Genomic DNA, 17,341 nt, shown 5'->3' with positions numbered 1-17,341 from the left:
TCGTTCCTGACTTACAGTATCCTGGAGTCTACAAATTGAGTTGCATTTGTGGTGATTGCTACATTGGAGAAACGAAACGTCATGTTTCTGATCGTGTCCGCGAGCACAAGTCAGATCTGAAACACGGCAGAACTGATTCTTCTGCCGTGGCCGATCATTGCTACAACTCGGTGGGCTCTCATGAAATTGTCTTTTCCGAGACCAAGGTTCTCTGCAAACCTCCCGGCTACCATCAAAGGTTTGTACACGAAGCCATACAAATATACAAACACAGACATCATTTCAACCGTGATGATGGGTACAAACTTAGTAATCATTGGAAAGATGTTATCAACCACGCAAAAAAGACTTAATCACAAATTTTTTGGACCATCTTATCTGACAGGCACTATTTTACTGTACTTTACCGAGTGTTAACATCCCCAGTTATTTTAACAGTACTCTCTTCATTGTTCAGCCAGCATTGGTATAAACATGGGCATTTTCGTTCTTTTGTCTATCATGTGTATCAGACCCCCCCCTCCCCCTCTCTCTCCATTGTGTTGGCGTGTGCAGTAATTGGCCGCTTGCACACAAGCGCTTCCACGTCCGTCGCCCACCCTTTTGGCCTCGCCCCCCCCCCGCCCCCCCCCTCCCTCCCGATACGTTCTATTCATTGGCTACCATAGTCTGATGAGCTCCCCCTAAGTTTGTACCCATCATCATTTTCGTTCTTTTGTCTATCATGTGTATTAGACCTCCCCTCCTCCTCTCTGCCCATTGTGTTGGCGGGTGCAGTGGCTGGCCGCTTGCGCACAATCGCTCCATTGTGTTGGCGTGTGCAGTAATTGGCCGCTTGCGCACAAGCGCTTCCACGTCCATCGCCCACCCTTTTGGCCTCGCCCCCCCTCCCTCCCGATACGTTCCTTTCATTGGCTACCATAGTCTGATGAGCTCCCCCCTCCCTCTCCCTCCCCCCTCAACTCGCTTTTAAGGGATTACATCTTGAATCATTGCCTCACTTGATACAGCTAATCTGGCTGTGACGGTCCCACCTGATGACGGAGACTTGTGTTGCCTCCGAAACGTCGTGATTTTTGTTTTTATTTTATTTTACTTTCTACGTGACTTTACCGAAAAAACCTAAGAAGATACGTCTGCCATCTTGGTGGACATGTGCAGTACAGGCCAACACAGTTCGCCAGCAGTTGCCGCTGTCAGGCGTCACCCCGCGCGTTCCCGCAGTTGTGAGTCGCTGCTGCTGCTGCGTCCTGGCGTTAGTCCCAAGCGGGTTGGCTGCAATGAAGCCGTGAAGACGCCGCACAGTGCCACTGCTGCTGTCACCGCGCCAGGCGCTGCAGTGGTACCACGTGACCACACGGTGGCGCTACAGCACCATAATCAACGATTTTTGGGTTTAGATCGCGTTATTTATAAATGTGTCGTAACCCTCCACCACCCGACACGGCCAATCAGTAAAAAAAGTGTCACGTTGACAAAAGACAAATAGTTAATTGCTTTAGCCCACCGGTGTGTTGAAGCGTGAAACCACAACATTTACAATTTGAGTACGACGTTTCGCTGGTAATTGCATCCAGCATCATCGGGCAATTCGCCAGAATGGTGAGGCTCTGCTGTGTCTCCCGTTCTTATATAGAGCAGCAGCAGGGTGACGTCATCATTAACTCATTAACTCATCAGGTGCAAAGATTTGAGGGGGAGTTATTGTAATTATATACTTGATTAGTAATAAGGCTATTGTTACGATGCGAGTTGTAGATTAGTAATCATTTGGAATGTGTTCTATTGTGATTATGCTACATTAATAATCAGTTAGTGCTTGTTTCCCTTATAAGGAATTGTAATGCATCTTATTTAATAATACGCTTCCAGGCCGCACTAAGCCTGTAGCTGTCTGAGCGATTAAAGTTATTTCTGATAATAAAATTAAAGATGTATTAGAGGAAAGTACCTACATTAAAATTAAACGAGATCCAACTAATACTCTGGAACGTAAGACTACTGCAATCATTGCAAATTCATTAATCCCAAAAAATGAGCAATTCCTAATTAAGCCAAGGGCTTCAAAACCACCTAGACTGTATAGGCTACCAAAGATCCATAAAATCGGCATCCCTTTACGACCCATAGTCAGTACAATTGGCTCTGCCACATATAAATTAGCAAAATATGTAACTAAACAAATACAGCCCTACATCGGTAGGACATCATCATTCATAAGAAATTCAGAACATCTTGTGAATATGATCAAAGATATTAAACTTAACCCTAATGATATGTTGGTGAGTTTTGATGTGATTTCGCTATTCACTAAGGTTCCAGTGAGCGAGTCGCTTAAATTACTTGATACACTGGTAAAGAATACAGATTTACCAAAAGATATTCCGAAACTCGCTGACCATTGTTTAAATAACACTTACTTCTTATGGAGAGGTGAATTCTTTAAACAAAGGGAGGGAGCAGCAATGGGCTCTCCTTTATCTCCTGCTATAGCAAATTTGTACATGGAAAACTTTGAAACCAGAGCACTTGCCTCGAGCACATTAAAACCATCCTTTTGGTTTAGATATGTGGATGACACTTTGGTTGTCTGGCCACATGGTAAAGATACACTTAACGATTTTCTAAATCATCTCAATGCACAAAACCCGGCCATTCAGTTCACCATGGAAATGGAGGTGAATAACACACTCCCGTTCCTGGATATTTTACTTGGGCATGGCCTAAATGGTAAAATAACACACAGCGTTTACAGAAAGCAAATGCACACTGATGCCTATCTGAATGCGAAATCGCATCATCACCCAGCTCAAAAATCCTCTCTAATCAAGACGCTCATACATCGGGCTAAAACAGTGTCAGATGATGAAAGTCTAGTGAGAGAGATTAAACATGTTAAAGAAGCACTAAGACAGAATGGCTACAATAATGCTCAAATTAACAGAGCACTAAATGCCAAATCACGATCGCAAAGCAACACTGCTGAAAGCGATCAGATTATTAAAACAATAAAAATACCATTTATCTCAGGAGTAACTGACAAATTAGCCCGTGTTTTGCAAAAGCAAAACATTACAGTAAGATTTGGTACAGTACACAAAATTCAACAACTAGTAACGTGCACTAAAGACGAATTACCTAAATTATCAACAGAAGGTGTATATCGGATTAATTGTGTATGTGGCAGATGCTATATTGGACAGACAGGGCGTAACGTTAGTGTAAGACTAAAAGAACACCAGAGAAATATTAAACTATCGCAAACACAACTGTCGGCAGTGGCAGAACATGCTTGCCAACAGGGACACTCAATTGATTTTGACAACGTTGAAGTGTTGTGTAAAACTAGTTACTACTGGCAAAGACTAATTAGAGAATCCATTGAGATTGAGAGAAACAGAAATAACTTTAATCGCTCAGACAGCTACAGGCTTAGTGCGGCCTGGAAGCGTATTATTAAATAAGATGCATTACAATTCCTTATAAGGGAAACAAGCACTAACTGATTATTAATGTAGCATAATCACAATAGAACACATTCCAAATGATTACTAATCTACAACTCGCATCGTAACAATAGCCTTATTACTAATCAAGTATATAATTACAATAACCCCCCCTCAAATCTTTGCACCTGATGAGTTAATGAGTTAATGATGACGTCACCCTGCTGCTGCTCTATATAAGAACGGGAGACACAGCAGAGCCTCACCATTCTGGCGAATTGCCCGATGATGCTGGATGCAATTACCAGCGAAACGTCGTACTCAAATTGGAAATGTTGTGGTTTCACGCTTCAACACACCGGTGGGCTAAAGCAGTGAACTATTTGTCTTTTGTCAACGTGACACTTTTTTTACTGATTGGCCGTGTCGGGTGGTGGAGGGTTACGACACATTTATAAATAACGCGATCTAAACCCAAAAATCATTGATTATGAACAATATTGGTCGCGACAGCCTACGTGTTAAACTACAGCACCATGTTGGTTACGTTGTTTAGCGAGTGTCCATGTTGGTTAGGTTATTTAGCGAGTGTCCATGTTGGTTAGGTCATTTATCGAGTGTCCATGATGGTTAGGTTATTTAGCGAGTGTCCATGTTGGTTAGTATATTTAGCGAGTGTCCATGTTGGTTAAGTTATTTAGCGAGTGTCCATGATGGTTAGGTTATTTAGCGAGTGTCCATGTTGGTTAGGTTATTTTGCGAGTGTCCATGATGGTTAGGTTATTTAGCGAGTGTCCATGTTGGTTAGGTTATTTAGCGAGTGTCCATGTTGGTTAGGTTATTTAGCGAGTGTCCATGATGGTTAGGTTATTTAGCGAGTGTCCATGATGGTTAGGTTATTTATTGAGTGTCGATGATGGTTAGGTTATTTAGCGAGTGTCCAAGATGTTTTGGTTATTTAGCGAGTATCCATGATGGTTAGGTTATTTAGCGAGTGTCCATGTTGGTTAGGTTATTTAGCGAGTGTCCATGTTGGTTAGGTTATTTAGCGAGTGTCCATGATGGTTAGGTTATTTAGCGAGTGTCCATGTTGGTTAGGTTATTTGGCGAGTGCCCATGTTGGTTAGATTATTTAGCGAGTATCCATGTTGGTTAGGTTATTTAGCGAGTGTCCATGATGGTTAGGTTATTTAGCGAGTGTCCATGTTCGTGTGTATGTTGAACTTCTTTCACACCGTATATACCGTACATCCCCTAACCCAGGGGTCGGCAATCAAAATAACAAGAAGAGCCATTTCTTTCCAATTCGGTACAAAATTTAGTATTTCAAGAGCCGCAATGCATCTATGTACATACGTACATATCGTCAAGAAGCAGCCCGTAAAGAGCGGCATGCGGCTCCGGAGCCGTAGGTTGCCGACCCCTGCCCTAACCCATAACCATAACCCCTAACCATAACCCCTAACACTAAACCTAACATTGACCCTAATCTCCACCAAATCCTACCCTAACCATAACCCCTAACCGTAACCCCTAACCCTAACCCTAAACCCTGAACCTCATCCCCTAGCCCTAGCCCTACCCCTAACCTCTAACCCTAACCCCTAACCCCTAACCCTAAACCCTGAACCTCATCCCCTAGCCCTAACCCTAACCTCTAACCCTAAACTCTAACGCTAACCCTAACCCCTAACCCTAAATGACCCTAACCCTAAACCCTAACCCCTACCCCCAACCCCTAACATTCACCCTAATCCCTAACCCCAAACCCCTTGCCCTAACCCCTAACCTCTTCTTCTAACCTCTTACCTTAACCCCTAACCTTCACCCAAACACAATTTTGTCCAAAAACGGCATAGATTAGTATGCCAATTTGCTTTTTGGCTAAAAAAGGTGTGCCGATTTTCTGTGAGTTGAAAATGTATCGTGAAATTTTTAATTTTGTACGTAATATGTAGAATACTACAGCAAACACAATGGACGAATGCACTTGTTGAAAAATTAAGCTATGGGAATTTGGCTCATTTTGGACATAAACAGCAGAGGGTAGTATGTCGTTTTTTTCGGGGCGTGAACATTTAGTCCTAAAATTTTAAACTTTTAATCTAATACATAGCATACTAAGGGTAAATACAATGGATGAATTATTTTTTGTCCAAAAATAAAACTGTAAAAATTTGGCCAATTGTGGCCAAAAACGGCAGAGGTTAGTATGCCGATTTTCTTTTTGTGGGACGTAAAAAATTCATTGTAAATTGTTCCACTTTTAATCTAATACATAGCATAATAAGGCTAAATACAATAGAGGAATTAACTATTGTCCAAAAATAAAGCTGTGAAAGTTTGGCCAATATTGGCCAAAAACGGCATAGGTTAGTATGCCGATTTTATTTTTGTAGTTGAAAATTTCATGGTGAAATTTCCAACTTTTTAACGTAATATATAGGATATATAAGGCTAAACAGCACCGAGGATTGTACTTTTGTTGAAAAAGAAAGCTGTAAAAAGTTGGCCAATATTGGCCAAAAACGGCATAGGTTAGTATGCCGATTTGCTTCTTTTTTACATGAAATGTTCATGGTGAAATATCCTACTTTTAATGCAATATATAGCCTACTAATGCTAAACAAAAGGGAGGAATTCACTCTTTCTTGGAAAATGTAGCTATGAAAATTGGAATGATTTTGGCATAAAATTGCATAGGTGCCCTAATCCTAACTACCCCAACCCTAACCCTCAGCCATAACCCTAATCCCTTAACCTAAACCCTAGCCCCTAACCCTAAACTTAACCCCTCACCCTAACCTAAACCGCTAACCATAACTCTAACCCGCACCCTAACCATAACCCTAACCCGAACCCCTAATCCTAACCCCTAACCCTAAACCTAATTCCTAACCCTAATCCCAAACCCTAATTGATATGCCTTTAAACGCGTCTCAGCGAGATGAGTTGAATTGTAAATGGCGCGACTCTGTCGGGTAGAGTCGAAGGGCACACACCACTTGCTTGCTGTGTGACGTGTGGAACCGGGGCGGCATTTTGCATTGAAGTCAATGATGGGTGTGATTGTTGCCGATTTGAAACGCACTGTTTGGGAATGCAGTGCGTTTCACTATTTCAGCACCGATGTTCACCAAATATGCAACGGTGTAAACGTATGGGACAGCTTGGGATGTCAATGCAGTAGTTTGTTACTTGAAAATCCGTGAAGAAATAAAGAATTGCGGTGCAATTCGGCCGCAGAGTTTAGTTTTTTTCCCGGCTCTTGACGTATTACGTGTCCCCTCTGGTGGACAAGTGCAGTACCACAAGTCAAGATTTACTACCACAAGCATTCAATTCATGGTGAAGTCTGCTATGTGGTGGACATGTGCAGTGCAGGCCAACACAGTTCGCCAGCAGTTGCCGCTGTCAGACGTCACCCCGCGCGTTCCCGCCGTTGTGAGTCGCTGCTGCTGCTGCGGCGTCGTCCTGGCCTTAGTCCCAAGCGGGTTGGCGGCGATGAAGCCGTGAAGACGCCGCACAGCGCCACTGCTGCTGTCACCGCGCCAGCTACTGCAGTGGTACCATGTGACCACACGGTGGCGATACAGCACCATGCTGGTTAAGTTATTTAGCGAGTGTCCATGTTGGTTAGGTTATTTAGCGAGTGTCCATGTTGGTTAGGTTATTTAGCGAGTGTCCATGTTGGTTCGGTTATTTAGCGAGTGTCCATGTTGGTTAGGTTATTTAGCGAGTGTCCATGTTGGTTAGGTTATTTAGCGAGTGTCCATGTTGGTTAGGTGATTTAGCGAGTGTCCATGATGGTTAGGTTATTTAGCGAGTGTCCATGTTGGTTAGGTGATTTAGCGGGTGTCCATGATGGTTAGGTGATTTAGCGAGTGTCCATGATGGTTAGGTTATTTAGCGAGTGTCCATGTTGGTTAGGTTACTTAGCGAGTGTCCATGTTGGTTAGGTTATTTAGCGAGTGTCCATGTTGGTTAGGTTATTTAGCGAGTGTCCATGTTGGTTAGGTTTTTTAGCGAGTGTCCATGTTGGTTAGGTTATTTAGCGAGTGTCCATAATGGTTAGGTTATTTAGCGAGTGTCCATGTTGGTTAGGTTATTTGGCGAGTGCCCATGTTGGTTAGGTTATTTAGCGAGTGTCCATGTTGGTTAGGTTATTTAGCGAGTGTCCATGATGGTTAGGTTATTTAGCGAGTGTCCATGTTCGTGTGTATGTTGAACTTATTTCACACCGTATATACCGTACATCCCCTAACCCATAACCATAACCCCTAACCATAACCCCTAACACTAAACCTAACATTGACCCTAATCTCCACCAAATCCTACCCTAACCATAACCCCTAACCGTAACCCCTAACCCTAAACCCTGAACCTCATCCCCTAGCCCTAGCCCTAACCCTAACCTCTAACCCTAACCCCTAACCCTAAACCCTGAACCTCATCCCCTAGCCCTAACCCTAACCTCTAACCCTAAACTCTAACGCTAACCCTAACCCTAAATGACCCTAACCCTAAACCCTAACCCCTACCCCCAACCCCTAACATTCACCCTAACCCCTAACCCGAAACTCCTTGCCCTAACCCCTAACCTCTTCCTCTAACCTCTTACCTTAACCCCTAACCTTCACCCAAACCCAAACACAATTTTGTCCAAAAACGGCATAGATTAGTATGCCAATTTGCTTTTTGGCTAAAAAAGGTGTGCCGATTTTCTGTGAGTTGAAAATGTATCGTGAAATTTTTAATTTTGTACGTAATATGTAGAATACTACAGCAAACACAATGGAGGAATGCACTTGTTGAAAAATTAAGCTATGGGAATTTGGCTCATTTTGGACATAAACAGCAGAGGTTAGTATGTCGTTTTTTTCGGGACGTGAACATTTAGTCCTAAAAATTTCCACTTTTAATCTAATACATAGCATACTAAGGGTAAATACAATGGATGAATTAACTTTTGTCCAAAAATAAAACTGTAAAAATTTGGCCAATTGTGGCCAAAAACGGCAGAGGTTAGTATGCCGATTTTCTTTTTGTGGGACGTAAAAATTTCATTGTAAAATGTTCCACTTTTAATCTAATACATAGCATAATAAGGCTAAATACAATAGAAGAATGAACTATTGTCCAAAAATAAAGCTGTGAAAGTTTGGCCAATATTGGCCAAAAACGGCATAGGTTAGTATGCCGATTTTATTTATTGTAGTTGAAAATTTCATGGTGAAATTTCCAACTTTTTAACGTAATATATAGGATATATAAGGCTAAACAACACCGAGGATTGTACTTTTGTTGAAAATGAAAGCTGTAAAAAGTTGGCCAATATTGGCCAAAAACGGCATAGGTTAGTATGCCGATTTGCTTCTTTTTTACATGAAATGTTCATGGTGAAATATCCTACTTTTAATGCAATATATAGCCTACTAATGCTAAACAAAAGGGAGGAATTCACTCTTTCTTGGAAAATGTAGCTATGAAAATTGGAATGATTTTGGCATAAAACTGAATAGGTGCCCTAATCCTAACTACCCGAACCCTAACCCTCAGCCATAACCCTAATCCCTTAACCTAAACCCTAGCCCCTAACCCTAAACTTAACCCCTCACCCTAACTTAAACCGCTAACCATAACTCTAACCCGCACCCTAACCATAACCCTAACCCGAACCCCTAATCCTAACCCCTAACCCTAAACCTAATTCCTAACCCTAATCCCAAACCCTAATTGATATGCCTTTAAACGCGTCTCAGCGAGATGAGTTGAATTGTATATGGCGCGACTCTGTCGGGTAGAGTCGAAGGGCACACACCACTTGCTTGCTGTGTGACGTGTGGAACCGGGGCGGCATTTTGCATTGAAGTCAATGATGGGTGTGATTGTTGCCGATTTGAAGCGCACTGTTTAGGAATGCAGTGCGTTTCACTATTTCAGCACCGATGTTCACCAAATATGCAACGGTGTAAACGTATGGGACAGCTTGGGATGTCAATGCAGTAGTTTGTTACTTGAAAATCCGTGAAGAAATAAAGAATTGCGGTGCAATTCGGCCGCAGAGTTTAGTTTTTTTTTCCCGGCGCTTGACGTGTTACGTGTCCCCTCTGGTGGACAAGTGCAGTACCACAAGTCAAGATTTACTACCACAAGCATTCAATTCATGGTGAAGTCTGCTATGTGGTGGACATGTGCAGTGCAGGCCAACACAGTTCGCCAGCAGTTGCCACTGTCAGACGTCACCCCGCGCGTTCCCGCCGTTGTGAGTCGCTGCTGCTGCTGCGGCGTCGTCCTGGCCTTAGTCCCAAGCGGGTTGGCGGCGATGAAGCCGTGAAGACGCCGCACAGCGCCACTGCTGCTGTCACCGCGCCAGCTACTGCAGTGGTACCATGTGACGACACGGTGGCGCTACAGCACCATGCTGGTTAAGTTATTTAGCGAGTGTCCATGTTGGTTAGGTTATTTAGCGAGTGTCCATGTTGGTTAGGTTATTTAGCGAGTGTCCATGTTGGTTCGGTTATTTAGCGAGTGTCCATGTTGGTTAGGTTATTTAGCGAGTGTCCATGTTGGTTAGGTTATTTAGCGAGTGTCCATGTTGGTTAGGTGATTTAGCGAGTGTCCATGTTGGTTAGGTGATTTAGCGAGTGTCCATGTTGGTTAGGTTATTTAGCGAGTGTCCATGTTGGTTAGGTTATTTAGCGAGTGTCCATGTTGGTTAGGTGATTTAGCGAGTGTCCATGATGGTTAGGTGATTTAGCGAGTGTCCATGATGGTTAGGTTATTTAGCGAGTGTCCATGTTGGTTAGGTGATTTAGCGAGTGTCCATGTTGGTTAGGTTATTTAGCGAGTGTCCATGTTGGTTAGGTTATTTAGCGAGTGTCCATGTTGGTTAGGTTATTTAGCGAGTGTCCATGTTGGTTAGGTTATTTAGCGAGTGTCCATAATGGTTAGGTTATTTAGCGAGTGTCCATGTTGGTTAGGTTTTCTAGCGAGTGTCCATGTTGGTTAGGTTATTTAGCGAGTGTCCATAATGGTTAGGTTATTTAGCGAGTGTCCATGTTGGTTAGGTTATTTAGCGAGTGTCCATGTTGGTTAGGTTATTTAGCGAGTGTCCATGTTGGTTAGGTTATTTAGCGAGTGTCCATGTTGGTTAGGTTATTTAGCGAGTGTCCATGATGGTTCGGTTATTTAGCGAGTGTCCATGATGGTTAGGTTATTTAGCGCGTGTCCATGATGGTTAGGTTATTTAGCGAGTGTCCATGTTGGTTAGGTTATTTAGCGAGTGTCCATGTTGGTTAGGTTATTTAGCGAGTGTCCATGTTGGTTAGGTTATTTAGCGAGTGTCCATGGTGGTTAGGTTATTTAGCGAGTGTCCATGTTGGTTAGATTATTTAGCGAGTGTCCATGTTGGTTAGGTTATTTAGCGAGTGTCCATGGTGGTTAGGTTATTTAGCGAGTGTCCATGATGGTTAGGTTATTTAGCGAGTGTCCATGTTGGTGTGTATGTTGAACTTCTTTCACACCGTACAGAGCCAACCATGTTCATCGGAGGTCAGAGGCGTAGCTAGGATATTTTGCGCCCGGGGACGAACTATAAAATCGGCGCCCCTCCCTCGTTTAATCACATTTTCCTATTACATCAAATAAGGAATAACAATTGAAATTGTAATGAAACATTGTATTTAAAGAAGCAAATTTATAGCAATTATATTACATGGCTCACTCAGTCACTGTCGTAGACTGGTTGACAGTCTACAAAAGATTAATTTTTCTTGATTTCACTGTCGCAAACTGGTCAATCACGTAATCAAAATCTGTTTTTTCCAATGTTTCTCTTTCAACGCTAAGAAGAGCAAGATCGCTGAGACGATCATGTCCCATTGAAGCACGCAAATACGACAAAATAAGTTTCAATTTGCTGAACGACCGCTCACAGCTTGCAATTGAAACTGCTATTGTTAATAAAATTTGCAGTGAAATTCGCAAATTCGGAAATACGTCGTCTCCATAAAACACAATAAGACCAAGAAGATCCAAAGGAGTTTCTGGTAGAACTTCATTCCGGTTACTGAGCAACATTTTGTAATCTCCAATTTCTGTGAAAAGTTCGTGGCCATTGATGTCGGTGTCATAGAAATTTCCAAAATCTGTGCAATTTCGACGAATTGCATCGACATCTGTGTCGGATAGAAGAGTTTTGACGTCCAGCAGAAATCCAAATTTTGTGTTCAGGTCTTTTAGTCGTAAAAACCGTGTTGACATCTCCTGTTGAAGTCGATAAAATACACTCTTCATAACGCGCACAATTTCTTCTTCTGCTGAAAGTCCTGCATCTCTTGTCAGTCAGTTCTCCTGGCATCTTCCGACGTCGCCTAATTCTTCTGTCCACATCGATCCCCCAGGCTGTGCATTTTGTTTTGGAGTTTTCTACAGCAACTTGTCTCAAATCATCACGAAGCTTGACAAATTCATGCTCCAAAGATTCAAGATCAGTTGCTGCTTCCTTGAAATTCATAGTAGGATCCTGAAAGCGCTTCTGAACACGATAAATTTTTCCAAGAATGACATTCCAGAAATGTAATAAAACTATGAAGTTAAAATTTAATACGCATGCCTGTGTAGTGAGTTACACCTATAACTGTTCTGCATCACTTCTGGTTTCAGGTGTCATAGTTACGTCCTCCGATAATTTGTCTAGCAGCCCTACTAGTTCATCCAGTCCTTCAAAGATAGCTTTAACAGCTTCTGATTGTGCACTCCAGCGTGTTTCAGCCTCCCGCTTTACTGTGATGGGCACAGCTTTTTTTAACTCTTCCCAACGAATTGTTGAACGAGAGAGAAACAAATATATACTTTCAACTGTTCAAAAAAATGTGACGACAAGTGGATCCTGTTTAGCTGAGTGTACTCCTGCTAAGTTTAAGCTGTGGTTGTCACAGTTGACAAACAATGCTCTGTGATTTTTGTCACATATTCGTTGTTGAAGGCCGGATATTTGCCCAGTCATCACAGCAGCATTGTCATAACATTGTGCCCGACAGTCGGCTAGAGGTATGTTGTCAGATTTCAGTCTCTTGACGATGACTCTTTCTAGGCTTGCTGCATCTTTGGCATGTATCTCGATATAACCTAAAAATGATTTTTTGATAGTTACTTTTTTAGTTTGAAAATCCACATCCACAAATCTTATGACCTGAGAAAGCTGTTCCCGATGTCCTAGATCAGGAATTGAGTCAAGTAAGATACCGTAGTACTTGTTTTTCCTGATATCACTCAACAATTGGTTCTTTACAGTCGACGCAAGTATGTGGATAAATTCATTCTGGATTTTCGGTGACAAATAAGAAACTGATCCCGGATTTTCTCCTTCGTGCTGTACGTGTTTTGCTAATAATGGGTCACACTGAGCAACGAGTTTTATCAGCGCGAGAAAGTTTCCAACATTGTTTTCCTCATCCGCATTCAAATTTTCCGCGTACCAAAATGTAATTACATGACATGTAGGCTGTGTGTGGCGGGATATATAAACTTTTAGGTTGAGGTGTAGATTTGTGCAGTAGTTTCAGGCTGCCGCGCCCGCCGCAATAAGTTATAATGTAACGTTGTAAGCCTCATTTTGGCGCCCCTTTACCTTGGCGCCCGGGAACATATGTACCCCCCTGCCCCCCCTAGCTACGCCTCTGTCGGGGGAAGGACAACAAACTAAGTACAAAAAGCGGTTCTAAAGAAAGTTTATTTTTAATCTGGACTTAAAAAATGCGTAGCTCCAGTAACTTCCTAATATCGGAGGGAAAAACATTCCAGACAGCTGCAGAAGTGCATCTGAAAGCGTGCAATGCAGTGGCCGTCTTTATTCGATGACTTGCCAAAAGCGAAGATGACCAGAGTTTGCGTGATGGTTGATACTCTTTGATGATACCAGCAAGGTATTGTGGTTCACTTGTGGCAAGCGCTTTGTATGTAATGAGTGCAGCCTTCTAATGGATGAGTTCGGCAACAGGAAGCCAATGCAGTTCGGTGAGCACTGGGCAGACATGGTCGGATTTTGCAGTACCCGTCATGACGCCTGACAAATGATGTTGTACTCGCTGTAGCTTGGCAATGTTTTTGCCAGATGTGCCGGAGAGTAGCGAGTCGGAAAAATCGAGACCTATACCTATTCCTAACCCTTAACCCTAACCCTTAACCCTAACCCCTGAACCCTAACCCTTAACCCTAACCCCTAACCCATGAACCCTAACCCTTAACCCTAACCCCTGAACCCTAACCTTTAACCCTAACCCCTGAACCCTAACTCCTGAACCCTAACCCTTAACCCTAACCCCTGAATCCTAACCCTTAACCCTAACCCCTGAACCCTAACCCTTAACCCTAACCCCTAACCCCTAACCTTTAACCCTAACCCCTGAACCCTAACCCTTAACCCTAACCCCTGAAACCTAACCCTTAACCCTAACCCCTGAACCCTAACCCCTGAACCCTAACCCCTGAACCCTAACCCTTAACCCTAACCCCTGAACCCTAACCCTAACCCCTGAACCCTAACTCTTAACCCTAACCCCTGAACCCTAACCCTTAACCCTAACCCCCTGAACCATAACCCTTAACCCTAACCCCTGAACCCTAACCCTTAACCCTAACCCCTGAACCCTAACCCTTAACTCTAACCCCTAAGTTGCCATCCATAAATGTCACGCACCTAGGTGGGGGGGGGGGGGGGTCAGACATTTGTGACGATGTGTGACGAGGGGGGGGGGTTTGAGAAATGTGACGTCACATCAAAATGTGCAACTTTAACTAAATATAGACAACACGTTCTACCCAATTAAATATACTTTAATAAAAGTTGTCTCCTACAACATCAAAGTGCAGCGCCACATTAACTACGCACTACAATGACAATAGTTCTTTTAAAAATGGAAATATGGTTTTTGGGGGGGGGGGGGTAGAGCTTTGTGACGTCATAGTTGGGGGGGGGGTCTGACTTTTTGTGGCGCCGTGTGACGAGGGGGGGGGGGGTCAAAAATCGTTCAAAATCGCGTGACGTCATTTATGGACGGCCCCTAACACTACCCCTAACACGGAGCCCAGACCCTAACGCCTAACCCCTAACCCTAAATCCTAAACCTAACCCCTAATCCTAACTCCTAACCCTAACCCCTAAACCCTAACCCATAACCCGAACAATCTTAATTTTAGAACTTTCGTGACTGCAGGAATTATTATTTGTTTCTTTCGGTTAAGTCACGTCTAAAGATAAAATAATAAATTAAATTAAATAATAGAATACGACGCCTGTCTATAGTTTTCTGGTTAGATTTTATGTCGCTATTTCATTATACCTGATGATGATTGCTTGTGTTGCAATCGAAACGTCGTATTCTATTATTTAATTTAATTTATTATTTTATCTTTAGACGTGACTTAACCGAAAGAAACAAATAATAATTCCTGCAGTCACGAAAGTTCTAAAATTAAGATTGAACCACTTCTACGGGGAAGTTTTAAGCTTATCTTTTTTCTCTCTCTCTGGCGACTTGTTTTCTCTGCCTGTGTCCTCTCTTTAGATTGTTCACACTTAAATTCTAACTTAGCAATCTTTGAAATACGTAATCAACCAGGCTATGCGTTAATTGTGTGTTGACCGACCCTCTGTGTTGTATTACATTACATTTCGATATTTTACTAGGTTATTTAATTTTAGTGTGTCCTTCTCCTGATTTTCAGGCTTGCTTGCCGTGCCATCGCATTCGCAGCACCACGTCTGTTGACCACTCATTGATATGCTATTTTTTTCTCTAACCCTCCTCCCTCTCTCTGCCTCCGCCCCCCCCTCTGTCTATTTAAGGCCACCACACAGAGACGATCACCCCTCTCTGTTACCTGTGTTGCTCTCGCTATGTATCTTGGTGATATCTGTCTGCTAATATGTCTGTCTATAGTTTTCTGGTTAGATTTTATGTCGCTATTTCATTATACCTGATGATGATTGCTTGTGTTGCAATCGAAACGTCGTATTCTATTATTTAATTTAATTTATTATTTTATCTTTAGACGTGACTTAACCGAAAGAAACAAATAATAATTCCTGCAGTCACGAAAGTTCTAAAATTAAGATTGAACCACTTCTACGGGGAAGTTTTAAGCTTATCTTTTTTCTCTCTCTCTGGCGACTTGTTTTCTCTGCCTGTGTCCTCTCTTTAGATTGTTCACACTTAAATTCTAACTTAGCAATCTTTGAAATACGTAATCAACCAGGCTATGCGTTAATTGTGTGTTGACCGACCCTCTGTGTTGTATTACATTACATTTCGATATTTTACTAGGTTATTTAATTTTAGTGTGTCCTTCTCCTGATTTTCAGGCTTGCTTGCCGTGCCATCGCATTCGCAGCACCACGTCTGTTGACCACTCATTGATATGCTATTTTTTTCTCTAACCCTCCTCCCTCTCTCTGCCTCCGCCCCCCCCTCTGTCTATTTAAGGCCACCACACAGAGACGATCACCCCTCTCTGTTACCTGTGTTGCTCTCGCTATGTATCTTGGTGATATCTGTCTGCTAATATGTCTGTCTATAGTTTTCTGGTTAGATTTTATGTCGCTATTTCATTATACCTGATGATGATTGCTTGTGTTGCAATCGAAACGTCGTATTCTATTATTTAATTTAATTTATTATTTTATCTTTAGACGTGACTTAACCGAAACAAACATAACCCGAACCCCTACGCTGACCTCTAACCCCTGACCCTGACCCTAATCCCTAACTCTAATTCTCGCGAGAGTTGGCGGGAGGCATGAGCGAATTCTCGTGAGAGTTGGGGGGGGGGTCGTGAGAGGAGCAGAGGAAGGGGGGTGGGGGGCAGGGTAGGGAGCGATCCGCTCGGACGGAGTTTGTGAGACGAGTCGAGACTCAGAACGCGGAAGGGCGAAACAACGCAATGGGTATTCTTAGGTTTTTTCGGTAAAGTCACGTAGGTAAAACATCAAAATTAATGAAAATAAAATTAAATAAAAAAAAACAAAAATCACAACGTTTCGGAGGCAACACAAGTCTCCGTCATCAGGTGGGACCGTCACAGCCGAATTAGCTGCATCAAGTGAGGCAATGATTCAAGAAGTAATCCCTTATAAGCAAGTTGAAGGGGGGAGGAGAGGGGGGGGGGCTCATCAGAATGTGGTAGCCAATGAAAGGAACGTATCGGGAGGGAGGGGGGCGGGGCTCAAAGACAGCACGGAGTGCTAAGTACAACGCATCGGGAGGGGGAGGGAGCGGGGCCAAAACAATGGACTACGGCTTGGACGCGGTTGCTGCTGCACACGCCAACACAATGGACAGAGAGGGGGGAGGGGAGGTCTGATACACATGATAGACAAAAGAACGAAAATGCCCATGTTTATACCAATGCTGGCTGAACAATGAAGAGAGCACTGCCAAAAAATAACAGTTTATCACGCATGACTGTGACTCGCCGTGTGGAACTGATTGATAAAAATATAGCCAGTCAATTAAACAAAAAGTCTGATTCCTTTGAATTATATTCACTAGCACTGGATGAAAGTACGGACGTAAAAGACACTGCTCAGCTCCTCATTTTTATCCGAGGCATTGACGACAGTTTTGCGATAACAGAGGAGTTTTTTTACCATGGAGTCCCTGAAAGGAACAACGCGGGGAGAGGACTTGTATATCCAGGTATCTGCTGTTATCGAAAAAATGACGCTACCTTGGAGTAAACTTGTCAATGTCACAACGGATGGATCGCCAAATTTAACTGGGAAAAATGTTGGGCTGCTGAAAAGAATCCAGGATAAAGTGAAAGAGGAAAACCCTGTCCAGGATCTTATTTTCCTTCACTGCATCATCCATCAGGAATCCCTGTGTAAGTCT

This window comes from Lampetra fluviatilis, chromosome 11, assembly GCF_964198595.1.
Source record: "Lampetra fluviatilis chromosome 11, kcLamFluv1.1, whole genome shotgun sequence".
Classification (NCBI taxonomy): domain Eukaryota; kingdom Metazoa; phylum Chordata; class Hyperoartia; order Petromyzontiformes; family Petromyzontidae; genus Lampetra; species Lampetra fluviatilis.
This window is presented reverse-complemented; position numbering follows the sequence as displayed.